Raw genomic sequence first — 12500 nt, 5'->3', positions numbered from 1 at the left:
CGCCGCCCCGGCTGACGCGGTTCCGACTTTGCACTTTTTGGCTCACCCCGGCTGGCGGCCCACTCACTCGATCGCCAGGTCTGTTTGCCCCGGTGGTTCCACCGCCAGGCTTAAGCGCGAACTTTTTTTGTTTGTTTTCTTTTGATTAAGCGCAAGCTTTTTTCTTTGTTTTCTTTTGATTAAGCGCGGGCTTTTTTCTTTGTTTTTTTTGCATTCGCCCCGGCAGACGCGGTTTTTGCGCCGCCCCGGCTGACGCGGTTTTTGCCGCCCCGGCTGACGCAGTTCGGACTTAGCACTTTTCGGCTGTGCCTGGCTGGCGGCCCACTCACTCGATCGCCATGTCTGTTTGCCACAGTTTTCCCGGTGGTGCCGCACCCGGGCTCGCCCCGGCTGACGCGGTTTCGTGCCGCCCCGGCAGACGCGGTTTTCGCGCCGCCCCGGCTGACGCGGTTTCGTGCCGCCCCGGCAGACGCGGTTTTTTGCCGCCCCGGCAGACGCGTTTTTTTTTTCTTTCGCCCCGGCTGACGCAGTTTTCGCGCCGCCCCGGCAGACGCGGTTTTCGCGCCGCCCCGGCAGACGCGGTTTTTTGCGCCGCCCCGGCTGACGCAGTTCGGACTTGGCACTTTTTGGCTGAGCCTGGCTGGCGGCCCACTCACTCGATCGCCATGTCTGTTTGCCACAGTTTTCCCGGTGGTGCCGCACCCGGGCTCGCCCCGGCTGACGCAGTTTTCGCGCCGCCCCGGCTGACGCGGTTTCGTGCCGCCCCGGCAGACGCGGTTTTTTGCGCCGCCCCGGCTGACGCGGTTTTTTGCCGCCCCGGCTGACGCAGTTCGGACTTGGCACTTTTCGGCTGTGCCTGGCTGGCGGCCCACTCACTCGATCGCCATGTCTGTTTGCCACAGTTTTCCCGGTGGTGCCGCACCCGGGCTCGCCCCGGCAGACGCGTTTTTTTTTTTTCTTTCGCCCCGGCTGACGCAGTTTTCGCGCCGCCCCGGCTGACGCGGTTTCGTGCCGCCCCGGCAGACGCGGTTTTTTGCGCCGCCCCGGCTGACGCGGTTTTTGCCGCCCCGGCTGACGCAGTTCGGACTTAGCACTTTTTGGCTGAGCCTGGCTGGTGGCCCACTCACTCGATCGCCATGTCTGTTAGCCACAGTTTTCCCGGTGGTGCCGCACCCGGGCTCGCCCCGGCTGACGCAGTTTTCGCGCCGCCCCGGCTGACGCGGTTTCGTGCCGCCCCGGCAGACGCGGTTTTCGCGCCGCCCCGGCTGACGCGGTTTTTGCCGCCCCGGCTGACGCAGTTCGGACTTAGCACTTTTCGGCTGTGCCTGGCTGGCGGCCCACTCACTCGATCGCCATGTCTGTTTGCCACAGTTTTCCCGGTGGTGCCGCACCCGGGCTCGCCCCGGCTGACGCAGTTTTCGCGCCGCCCCGGCTGACGCGGTTTCGTGCCGCCCCGGCAGACGCGGTTTTCGCGCCGCCCCGGCTGACGCGGTTTCGTGCCGCCCCGGCAGACGCGGTTTTTTGCCGCCCCAGCTGACGCAGTTCGGACTTAGCACTTTTTGGCTGAGCCTTGCTGGCGGCCCACTCACTCGATCGCCATGTCTGTTTGCCACAGTTTTCCCGGTGGTGCCGCACCCGGGCTCGCCCCGGCAGACGCGTTTTTTTTTTTTCCTTCGCCCCGGCAGACGTGGTTCCCCCCCCCCCTCCGTCTTTCTTTTTGTTTTTTTTTTCGCCGCGGCTGAAGTGGATTTTTCGGTGCCTCGACGCCCCGGTAGTCGCGGTTTTTCCGTTTCCGCACGGCCCCGGCTGACGCTGCTCGGTCACAGTCGCCTTTTGTGGTGATTGCAGACTTCTTGAGCGCGGGTGTTTTTTTTTTTTGTTGTTGTTGTTGTTTTATTACGCATTCGCTCCAGCAGACGCTGTTTAGACTTTTTGTTTCCTCTTTTATCCTGCGACGAGGTGACGAGGTTTATTCGGTGCCCCGCCGCCCCGGCTGAAGTGATTTTTCCTGTCCCGTGCCGCCCCGGCTGACGCGGTTGGGACTTCGCGTTTGTTCGGCCGCCACGGGTTTTGGCGCACTCGCTCGGTTGCTTGTTGTTGCCACTTGTTGCGAACCCAGGTTTCTTGAGCGAGCGCGGGCGTTTTTTCTTCCTTTCTTTCTTTGTTCTATGTGTTAGCGAATCGGCCTTTAATATCACACGAGGACTCACAACCAACAATTTTCAGTTTGAAGTGTAAAAAATCTGCAGGTGTTGACGTAACTGACTTGCCCCGTACCCTTGAGTACATCCATGAAGTTCTCGTAGTACTACTAAATCGCATTATTCCAAGTGGAGAAATTCCCATAAACTTGCAAACCTCTACACGAAAATCGGTGCGCGTGATAAAGTTGAAAATTATCGTCCGATATCAAATGTGCCTTCTATAACACAAATTCTAGGAAAAAAAAAAAAAAAAACACTTGTTCGCCGTTTTCTGCGCCGTGACTGGCAGCACTCCGGCGAAGCGAAACGGGGTCGATTCGAGCACGATATCGGCGTCTTTCGACGTGCTCGCCGGCGACCGTCGCACGAGTACGTCGCACGAGCGCGTCTGCCGGGGCGCCGTTTGCGAAGCCGACGCAAAAGTGGGAACCGCCGCTCGGATGATCGCCGCTTTCGGCAGAGTGAGTGTTGGCACTCCGGGGAAGCGAAACAGCGTGAATGCGCCCACGAAATCGGCGTATTTTGAAGTGCCCGCCGGCGACCGTCGCACGAGTACGGTAAACCGCGTCAGCCGGGGCGTAGTTCGGGACGCCGACGAAAAAGTGGGAAGCGCAACTCGGATCTTCGCCGTTTTTGCAGGAGTGAGTGGCGGCCCTCCTGCGAGACCAAGAAGCATCGATTCGTGCACGAATTCGGCGCCTTTCGACGTGATCGCCGGCGACCGTCGCTCGAGTAGGGCAAACCGCGTCTGCCGGGGCGGGCTTCGGGACGCCGATGCGAAAGTGGGAAACGCTGCTCGGATGTTCGCCGTTTTTGGCCGAGTGAGTGCTGGCACACGGGCGAAGCCAAACGGGGCCGATTACGGCACGATATCGGCGTCTTTCGACGTGCCCGCCGGCGACCGTCGCACGAGTACGGTAAACCGCGTCAGCCCGGGCGGAGTTCGGGACGCCGATGCGAAAGTGGAGAACGCCGCTCGGATCTTCGCCGTTTTTGGAGGAGTGAGTGGCGGCACTCCGGAGAAGCCAGGGAGCGCCAATTAGCGCACGATATCGGCGTCTTTCGACGCGCTCGCCGGCGACCGTCGCACGAGTAGGGCAAACCGCGTCTGCCGGGGCGGGGTTTACGACGCCGACGCAAAAGTGGGAACCGCCGCTCGGATGTTGGCCGTTTTTGGCAGAGTGAGTGCTGGCACTCCGGCGACGCGAAAGAGCGCGAATGCGCCCACGAAAGTGGCGTATTTGGACGTGCGTGACGGCGACCGCTGCAGGAGTACGAAAAACCACGTCAGCCGGGGCGAGCGACACACGGCGGTCTGGGTGCTTATCGCTGCTATTATAGGGGCACCCCGGCAGACGCAGAAAAAAAAAAAAAATTTTCGACCTTCTTTTTTGCTGGTCGAGCTCGGGTAACCCAGGTCGCAATGGGAGCCGCGCACGAAAGCGGCGTCGCGAGACGCGTTCGCGGTCGCTAGTCGCACGAGCTCGGCAACCGCGTCAGCCGGCGCGGAGTTCGGGATGCCGACGGCTAAGTGGGTACCGCTGCTCGGATGTTCGCCGTTTTTGGCCGAGTGAGTGCTGGCACTCCGGTGAAGCCAAGGAGCGCCAATTCGTGCACGATATCGGCGTCTTTCGACGTGCCCGCCGGCCACCGCCGCACGAGTACGGCAAACCGCGTCTGCCGGGGCGGGGTTCGCGACGCGTACGCAATAGTGGGAACCGTCGCTCGGATGTTCGTCGTCTTTGGCCGAGCGAGTGCTGGCACTCCGGCGAAGCGAAACGGGGCCGATTCGGGCACGATATCGGCGTATTTCGACGTGCTCGCCGGCGACCGTCGCACGAGTACGGCAAAGCGCGTCTGCCGGGGCGAGGTTTGCGACGCCGACGAAAAAGTGGGAAGCGCCGCTCGGATCTTCGCCGTTTTTGCAGGAGTGAGTGGCGGCCCTCCTGCGAGACCAAGAAGCATCGACTCGCGCACGATATCGGTGTCTTTCGACGTGCCCGCCGGCCACCGCCGCACGAGTACGGCAAACCGCGTATGCCGGGGCGGGGTTGGCGACGCCGACGCAAAAGTGGGAACCGCCACTAGGATGTTCGCCGTTTTTGGCAGAGTGAGTGCTGGCACTCCGGCGAAGCGAAAGAGCGCGAATGCGCCCACGAAAGTGGCGTGTTTGGACGTGCTTGACGACGACCACCGCAGGAAAACGAAAAACCACGTCAGCCGGGGCGAGCGACCCATGGCGGTCTGGGTGCTTATCGCTGCTATTATAGGGGCACCCCGGCAGACGCAAAAAAAAAAAAAAAATTTTTTTCGACATTCTTTTTTGCTCGTCGACCTCGGGTGACCCAGGTCGCAGTGGGAGCCGCGCACGAAAGCGGCGTCGCGAGACAGCTTCGCGGTCGCTAGTCGCACGAGCTCGGCAACCGCGTCTGCCGGGGCGGAGTTCGGGACGCCGACGGCTAAGTGGGAACCGCCGCTCGGATGTTCGCCGTTTGTGGCCGAGTGAGTGCTGGCACTCCGGCGAAGCCAAACGGGGCCGATTCCGGCACGATATCGGCGTCTTTCTACGTGCTCGCCGGCGACCGTCGCACGAGTACGGCAAAGTGCGTCTGCCGGGGCGGGGTTTGCGACGCGTACGCAATAGTGAGAACCGTCGCTCGGATGTTCGTCGTCTTTCGCCGAGCCAGTGCTGGCAATCCGGCGAAGCCGAACGGAGCCGATTCGGGCACGATATCGGCGTCTTTCCACGTGCTCGCCGGCGACCGTCGCACGAGTACGGTAAACCGCGTCAGCCGGGGCGGAGTTCGGGACGCCGATGCGAAAGTGGGAAGCGCCGCTCGGATCTTCGCCGTTTTTGGAGGAGTCAGTGGCGGCACTCCGGTGAAGCCAAGGTGCGCCAATTCGCGCACGATATCGGCGTCTTTCGACGTGCCCGCCGGCCACCGTCGCACGAGTACGGCAAACCTCGTCTGCCGGGGCGGGGTTTGCGACGCCGACGCAAAAGTGGGAACCGCCGCTCGGATGTTCGCCGTTTTTGGCAGAGTGAGTGCTGGCACTCCGGCGAAGCGAAAGAGCGCGAATGCGCCCACGAAAGTGGCGTGTTTGGACGTGCTTGACGACGACCACCGCAGGAAAACGAAAAACCACGTCAGCCGGGGCGAGCGACCCATGGCGGTCTGGGTGCTTATCGCTGCTATTATAGGGGCACCCCGGCAGACGCAAAAAAAAAAAAAATTTTTTTCGACATTCTTTTTTGCTCGTCGACCTCGGGTGACCCAGGTCGCAGTGGGAGCCGCGCACGAAAGCGGCGTCGCGAGACGGCTTCGCGGTCGCTAGTCGCACGAGCTCGGCAACCGCGTCTGCCGGGGCGGAGTTCGGGACGCCGACGGCTAAGTGGGAACCGCCGCTCGGATGTTCGCCGTTTGTGGCCGAGTGAGTGCTGGCACTCCGGCGAAGCCAAACGGGGCCGATTCCGGCACGATATCGGCGTCTTTCTACGTGCTCGCCGGCGACCGTCGCACGAGTACGGCAAAGTGCGTCTGCCGGGGCGGGGTTTGCGACGCGTACGCAATAGTGAGAACCGTCGCTCGGATGTTCGTCGTCTTTCGCCGAGCCAGTGCTGGCACTCCGGCGAAGCCGAACGGAGCCGATTCGGGCACGATATCGGCGTCTTTCCACGTGCTCGCCGGCGACCGTCGCACGAGTACGGTAAACCGCGTCAGCCGGGGCGGAGTTCGGGACGCCGATGCGAAAGTGGGAAGCGCCGCTCGGATCTTCGCCGTTTTTGGAGGAGTCAGTGGCGGCACTCCGGTGAAGCCAAGGTGCGCCAATTCGCGCACGATATCGGCGTCTTTCGACGTGCCCGCCGGCCACCGTCGCACGAGTACGGCAAACCTCGTCTGCCGGGGCGGGGTTTGCGACGCCGACGCAAAAGTGGGAACCGCCGCTCGGATGTTCGCCGTTTTTGGCAGAGTGAGTGCTGGCACTCCGGCGAAGCGAAAGAGCGTGAATGCGCCCACGAAAGTAGCGTATTTGGACGTGCTTGACGGCGACCGCCGCAGGAGTACGAAAAACCACGTCAGCCGGGGCGAGCGACCCACGGCGGTCTGGGTGCTTATCGCTGCTATTATAGGGGCACCCCGGCAGACGCAGAAAGAAAAAAAAAAATGGGGACATGGCGTGCGTCACCGTGCGGCTTCGCAGCGTTGCCGAAGTCGCCGAGCCCTTCGACTGAGCCGAACGGCGGACAGGGAACGTTGGTCGGCCGTTCTAACCTGTCGGTGCCACGCCGAGACGTCGTTAAGGAAAACCGCGTCGTGGGCCTCTACGACGCCGTCGAGTCGTTGTACGTTTGGTGTCCAGCGTGTCGGCGGCGAGTAGCGGACACGTCGTTCACGACTTCGGTCTTTCGCAGTCGACGCGAACTTGCGGAGAGTCGTGGTGCCTCACGTTTTCGGCAGAAACCGCGGCGGAATTTTCCCGTGCGTGCGCGCACGACCTCGGTGCTGTGCCGTCAGCGTAGTGTTGCACAAACTCGTGGCCTACCCAAGGTGCGGTACGTTTGCGGCCGTATCCTCGGTGGGAATTTCGTGAGTAGGGTCGCAAATTCTACGACCTCGGCGGGTTTGAGAGCGACGTAGACTTGTGGCACGCTCAACATGCCACACGTTTCGGGGCACACCCGCGGTGAAATTTTCTCGAGTACGCTCGTATTAGGGCCCAAGGAGGTCTGGGTACTTATCGCTGCTATTATGTGGGGGTTCTCGTGAGCGGCGTACGCGAAAGCGACCGGGTGTCTGATATGCGGCGGGCTTCGGCCTCGTCAAGCGTGTCCTCGGGTCTGCTCCAGGGGAATCCACGGCAGTCGTCTGCAGCCTCATCCGCTTGATGCGTTAGGGGCTGGTTGTCGGACGGTGCCGTTTTACCACGATATCGAGGTGTGTTCCGTGTCGTCCTCGGGCGATTCAGATGCGAAAGCGCCGAAGACGCGGGCGTGACCCGTCGTCTGGCGGCTTTGCAGTCTCGGCTCCGTTGCTAGTTCCGGCCGGTCCACCGACAGTGCAGCGGGCTTGGGCAACCCGCACGGCGCGACCGAGTCGATGCAACGAAAAAGAGCGAGCATGAACGTGCTTCTTGCCGCACGGCTCCCACTCGTCTTTCGGGAAGGTTGTGCCGTAGCGAGCTCGAACGCCGTCATCTCGGAGTGCAAAATAAGCGTGTTGGGGCGCCTGAAGGTGGCCTCCGCCGCACACAGACTGCGTCCGGCCCGCCGAGGGCGAGGACGGACGCGCAGTCGAACGATTACCTGGTTGATCCTGCCAGTAATCATATGCTTGTCTCAAAGATTAAGCCATGCATGTCTAAGTACATGCCGAAATAAGGCGAAACCGCGAATGGCTCATTAAATCAGTTATGGTTCCTTAGATCGTTTCTTCCTACTTGGATAACTGTGGCAATTCTAGAGCTAATACATGCAGTGAGCCTGGAGCCCTTTGGGTAACGGGTGCTTTTATTAGACCAAGATCGATCGGGTTTCGGCCCGTATTGTGTGGTGACTCTGGATAACTTTGTGCTGATCGCATGGCCACGAGCCGGCGACGTTTCTTTCAAGTGTCTGCCTTATCAACTTTCGATGGTAGGTTACTTGCTTACCATGGTTGTTACGGGTAACGGAGAATCAGGGTTCGATTCCGGAGAGGGAGCCTGAGAAACGGCTACCACATCCAAGGAAGGCAGCAGGCGCGCAAATTACCCACTCCCGGCACGGGGAGGTAGTGACGAAAAATAACAATACGGGACTCTTTTGAGGCCCCGTAATTGAAATGAGTACACTCTAAATCCTTTAACGAGGATCAATTGGAGGGCAAGTCTGGTGCCAGCAGCCGCGGTAATTCCAGCTCCAATAGCGTATACTAAAGCTGCTGCGGTTAAAAAGCTCGTAGTTGGATCTCAGTTCCAGACGAGTAGTGCATCTACCCGATGCGACGGCTCGGACTGAACATCATGCCGGTTCTTTCTTGGTGCACTTCATTGTGTGCCTCGAGATGGCCGGTGCTTTTACTTTGAAAAAATTAGAGTGCTCAACGCAGGCGAGTCGCCTGAATAAACTTGCATGGAATAATAGAACAAGACCTCGTTTCTGTTCTGTTGGTTTTTGGAATACGAGGTAATGATTAAGAGGGACGGACGGGGGCATTCGTATTGCGGCGCTAGAGGTGAAATTCTTGGACCGTCGCAAGACGAACTACTGCGAAAGCATTTGCCAAGAATGTTTTCATTGATCAAGAACGAAAGTCAGAGGTTCGAAGGCGATCAGATACCGCCCTAGTTCTGACCATAAACGATGCCAACCAGCGATCCGCCTGAGTTACTCAAATGACTCGGCGGGCAGCTTCCGGGAAACCAAAGTATTTGGGTTCCGGGGGAAGTATGGTTGCAAAGCTGAAACTTAAAGGAATTGACGGAAGGGCACCACCAGGAGTGGAGCCTGCGGCTTAATTTGACTCAACACGGGAAAACTTACCCGGCCCGGACACTGGGAGGATTGACAGATTGAGAGCTCTTTCTTGATTCGGTGGATGGTGGTGCATGGCCGTTCTTAGTTGGTGGAGCGATTTGTCTGGTTAATTCCGATAACGAACGAGACTCTAGCCTATTAAATAGGTGCGGGGTTCCCAGCACCTTACAACCTTCTTAGAGGGACAAGCGGCTCCTAGCCGCACGAAACAGAGCAATAACAGGTCTGTGATGCCCTTAGATGTCCGGGGCCGCACGCGCGCTACACTGAAGGAAGCAGCGTGTCTTTATCCCTGTCTGAAAAGACTGGGTAACCCGTGGAACTTCTTTCGTGATTGGGATAGGGGCTTGCAATTGTTCCCCTTGAACGAGGAATTCCCAGTAAGCGCGAGTCATAAGCTCGCGTTGATTACGTCCCTGCCCTTTGTACACACCGCCCGTCGCTACTACCGATTGAATGATTTAGTGAGGTCTTCGGACCGATGTCCGGCGCGGCCTTTCGGTTGCGCCGGTCTGTTGGAAAGATGACCAAACTTGATCATTTAGAGGAAGTAAAAGTCGTAACAAGGTTTCCGTAGGTGAACCTGCGGAAGGATCATTAACGGATTGTGAAGGGTGAGCGCCTCAGCTGCGTCTGCGCCCGACACTTTCTGCCGCTGACCCCGTTTGGACGCGGGGTCGGCTTTTCCCCACGGGGCTGCCTGAATGTGGAGCGGCACCCCGTGACAAATTGTTGCGCCCAGCGGACGCCAACACCGCGACCTTGGACGGTCGGCCAGGTGGCGGACGCGGGTACAAACGGCGCAACGCACTCATAGGTCGGCTTTCGACCCGCCACTGCACCGTGGCTCGAAGCGCTCGAAATGCGCGACCCGACCGCTGCGGGACCGCCTAGTACTGTAAACAGGAGCGGCGGAGCGCGAACGGCGAGTCGTGGTTACGTCGGTAGAAGGCGAGGCTGCGCGTTCCCGAAACGCCAGCCGAGTGCCCTCCCGACCGTTCGAGCGTGCAAGAACGAGACCCGACAATCGCGCGGCGACTGCCAAGTACGAGAGGAACGGCACAAGCGTCGGCGGTCGGTCAAGGAACTGGCGATGTGACGGGTCCGCTGTGCACCAGTGCATACCGTCCCGCCGTCCGCGGCAAGCGCCTCCGCGTCCTCGGGTGACGGAGGCTGCCGGTCGGTTCTTGCAGGCGAGGGATCTCGCTGGCACCGGTTCGCGTTGACGCGCGGCCGGTCATGGCACGGCGATGCGACGGCCGAGGTGCGCAGTACTCGATGGAGGAACCGCACGCTCCGATGACCGTCCCGCCCTCCGCGGCGTATGCGTACCGACCGTAATGGTTGCAGCAGCGCCGGCCGGCTTTTGAATTCGCCACACGAAACACGGTGCGAGATCGCGGTTAGGGGAGCGTCGACGTTGCCAGGCGTTTTGCTTGCTGCCGAGGGAAAGGCGGCACGGCCACGTCGCGCTCGTCGCGATTAGCGGGTCTGCGCGCTTTGGGAAGGTGCCGCAACGACTTGCCGAAAGAGGAAGCACGGAAGAACGAGGGACTTGGACGTCCCGACAATTGAACGCACTTGCGGCCAGGCCCTTGCTGGCTTCGTTCTTCCGCCTCGAGTAGGCTCGTACGCGGCTCCGGCGCCGAAAGTGGTCCTTGGCACCGACTTCGGTGGACGTGGGAAGTGCCGCGCAAGTACGGCGCGCCTGGCTCCACCTGTTGGCTAAAGTAGGCAGCCGGATCGGCATTTTGGTGTGCGGTGGCAAACCGTGGATGCGAAAAAAGCTTGTGCGATTTCGTGGAACAAAAAGCGGGGGTCCCCCTTTTTATGCGGAGGAGACCGACCCGCCCGCCGTGGTGAACCGCGACGCCACGGTAAAAACGGGAGAGGCTTGTCGATGGGACCGTGCATCCCGCGCTCCACGGAGGCCGGGAGGCGGCCGCCCGAGGAAATGTGTAGCCGTCGAGGCCCGCATCTGCGTGCACTCTTATCCAAATGGGTGTACCGCAGGCATTTTCTGGTTAGGCGGGCCAATGAGAGCGAGCACACAACGATACCTACGGGTCCGGCTTGGAGAACCGGCTTCGACGCCTCCCGAGTATTTATAGAGGGGTGGACCACGAAAGCACTCGCAAGTAGCGGAAGCGAAACGCCGTCCGAAACACACCGTTTGCTCGATTTGCGGCAGCCGAAAAAGGCGCGGCAGAGTTTTGGAGTCCAAGCGTGCGCTGAAAAGCGCCCTTCTTGGCCACTGTTTGGCCGAGTGCCAGAAACGTTTGGTTTTGACTGTACGGAATTGAACAAACACTTTTTCACGACTCTAAGCGGTGGATCACTCGGTTCTCGGGTCGATGAAGAACGCAGCCAGCTGCGAGACTTGGTGTGAATTGCAGGACACACTGAGCACTGATTCTTTGAACGCACATTGCGGCCTTGGGTCTTCCCTTGGCTTCGTCTGTCTGAGGGTCGGATCACATATCAAGAGAGCCTTCGGCGCACAAGGGAACGTGAGCCGTCGACTCGTTTTGACCGCGTCGGCAACACGGACAGCACGCTGAACACCTCACAGCGAGCGCCAACAGCGGCCACTCAAGGGCGAGACGGTGGCGACCGTCGTGCCAGAGCCCAACCGAAACGGGGGCGACCGACTGCATTGAGGATGTGGCACCTCGTTGAGACCGCCGCAGGACTTCGAGTCGGAAGGAAGCCTGCAGGGAAAGTGCGGTCGAGGTTGCGTACTCCTCTCTGCGACCGGGCGCGCAAGAGCTGCGAGAGCCACGGACGCGCAACTTTAACGCACGGTAAACACGAGGAGCGAAAGCCGGCCAGCAAAGCTTCTCCAGCCGTGCGCAAAGTGCGCGAGATCGCAGCCTTGCGTTGCGCTTGTTGCCCTCGAAGTAAGCAGGGTGTCCCGTAGACCGGGCGCTCGAACACGCTGCGGGGCCGTGCCTCCTCCAGGCTTTGCCGCGCGAACAGGGAACGTTCGCGCGCAAAGCGCAGGGAGGTGAGGAGGCTGCGCCCGACGTTTGCGGTTCGCTGCGTACGCGGTTGATGCGGAGAGCACGGCGCGACGACTTGCCGCGAAGCGGAAAAAGTCTCCCGCACGAGTTGGCGAAACGTTGGCGAAGCTTAAGGCGTTCTCGTCGTAGTCCGCCGTCGGTCTAAGTGCTTCGCAGTTCCCGTCCCGTTCAAAAAACTGGGCCACTCCAGTTGGGGCGGGGGCGACGCTACACGAGACGATGCCTCTCGCCAGGCTGCGTGGCTGCCCTTGCGGCGGCGGCGACTGGCCTCGGCGGTGTTTGGGCTTTCGACACGGTCGTTTATCACGCAACTGCTCGGACGACGCACGCGCGCAGCGGAATGCCGCTTGCCAGCCTTGTGAAGATGTGACCCTGTACAGGGTTGCGGGCGCACTTGGTAGGGCGTCGTACTCGGTTCGCGATGGGTTTACGAACGTGTCCCGTCACTTCCACGTCACACCGGTTGTGCGCCGCACGCGTGCAGCGGGGAAGCCGATTGCCAGCCTTGTGAAGAAGTGGCCCTGTACAGGGTTGCGGGCGCACTTGGTAGGGCGAGCGCACGCGGTCGTGCAGGAAGTTGATGGAAGCGAATGTATCCGCTGTCGACCTCAGATCAGGCGAGACAACCCGCTGAATTTAAGCATATCACTAAGCGGAGGAAAAGAAACCAACAGGGATTCCCCGAGTAGCTGCGAGCGAAACGGGACCGAGCCCAGCACCGAATCCCCCGTCCTTGCAGGCGGTCGGGAAATGTGG

General features: G+C 60.5%; 3 non-coding genes across 3 annotated transcripts in view; all 3 read left to right on the top strand.

Moving 5' to 3' along the window:
• Nucleotides 1–7506: 7506 nt before the first annotated feature.
• On the top strand, nucleotides 7507–9321 carry LOC142795613 (small subunit ribosomal RNA). The gene has a single exon (XR_012893163.1). It is a non-coding gene; the product is annotated as a small subunit ribosomal RNA (ribosomal RNA).
• Nucleotides 9322–11040: 1719 nt separating this feature from the next.
• LOC142795609 (5.8S ribosomal RNA) lies at nucleotides 11041–11193 on the top strand. Its single transcript, XR_012893159.1, has one exon. It is a non-coding gene; the product is annotated as a 5.8S ribosomal RNA (ribosomal RNA).
• A 1154-nt stretch (nucleotides 11194–12347) lies between these two features.
• Nucleotides 12348–12500, top strand: part of LOC142795610 (large subunit ribosomal RNA) — a 3958-nt gene continuing 3805 nt past the window's right edge. The window contains exon 1 of the ribosomal RNA XR_012893160.1: nucleotides 12348–12500. This exon is cut by the window's right edge and continues 3805 nt beyond it. This is a non-coding gene — a ribosomal RNA (large subunit ribosomal RNA).

The sequence above is a fragment of the Rhipicephalus microplus genome, unplaced genomic scaffold, assembly GCF_043290135.1.
Source record: "Rhipicephalus microplus isolate Deutch F79 unplaced genomic scaffold, USDA_Rmic scaffold_758, whole genome shotgun sequence".
NCBI lineage: Eukaryota > Metazoa > Arthropoda > Arachnida > Ixodida > Ixodidae > Rhipicephalus > Rhipicephalus microplus.
Note: the sequence above shows the minus strand (reverse complement) of the source record. Positions and strands in the feature narration are given on the sequence as shown.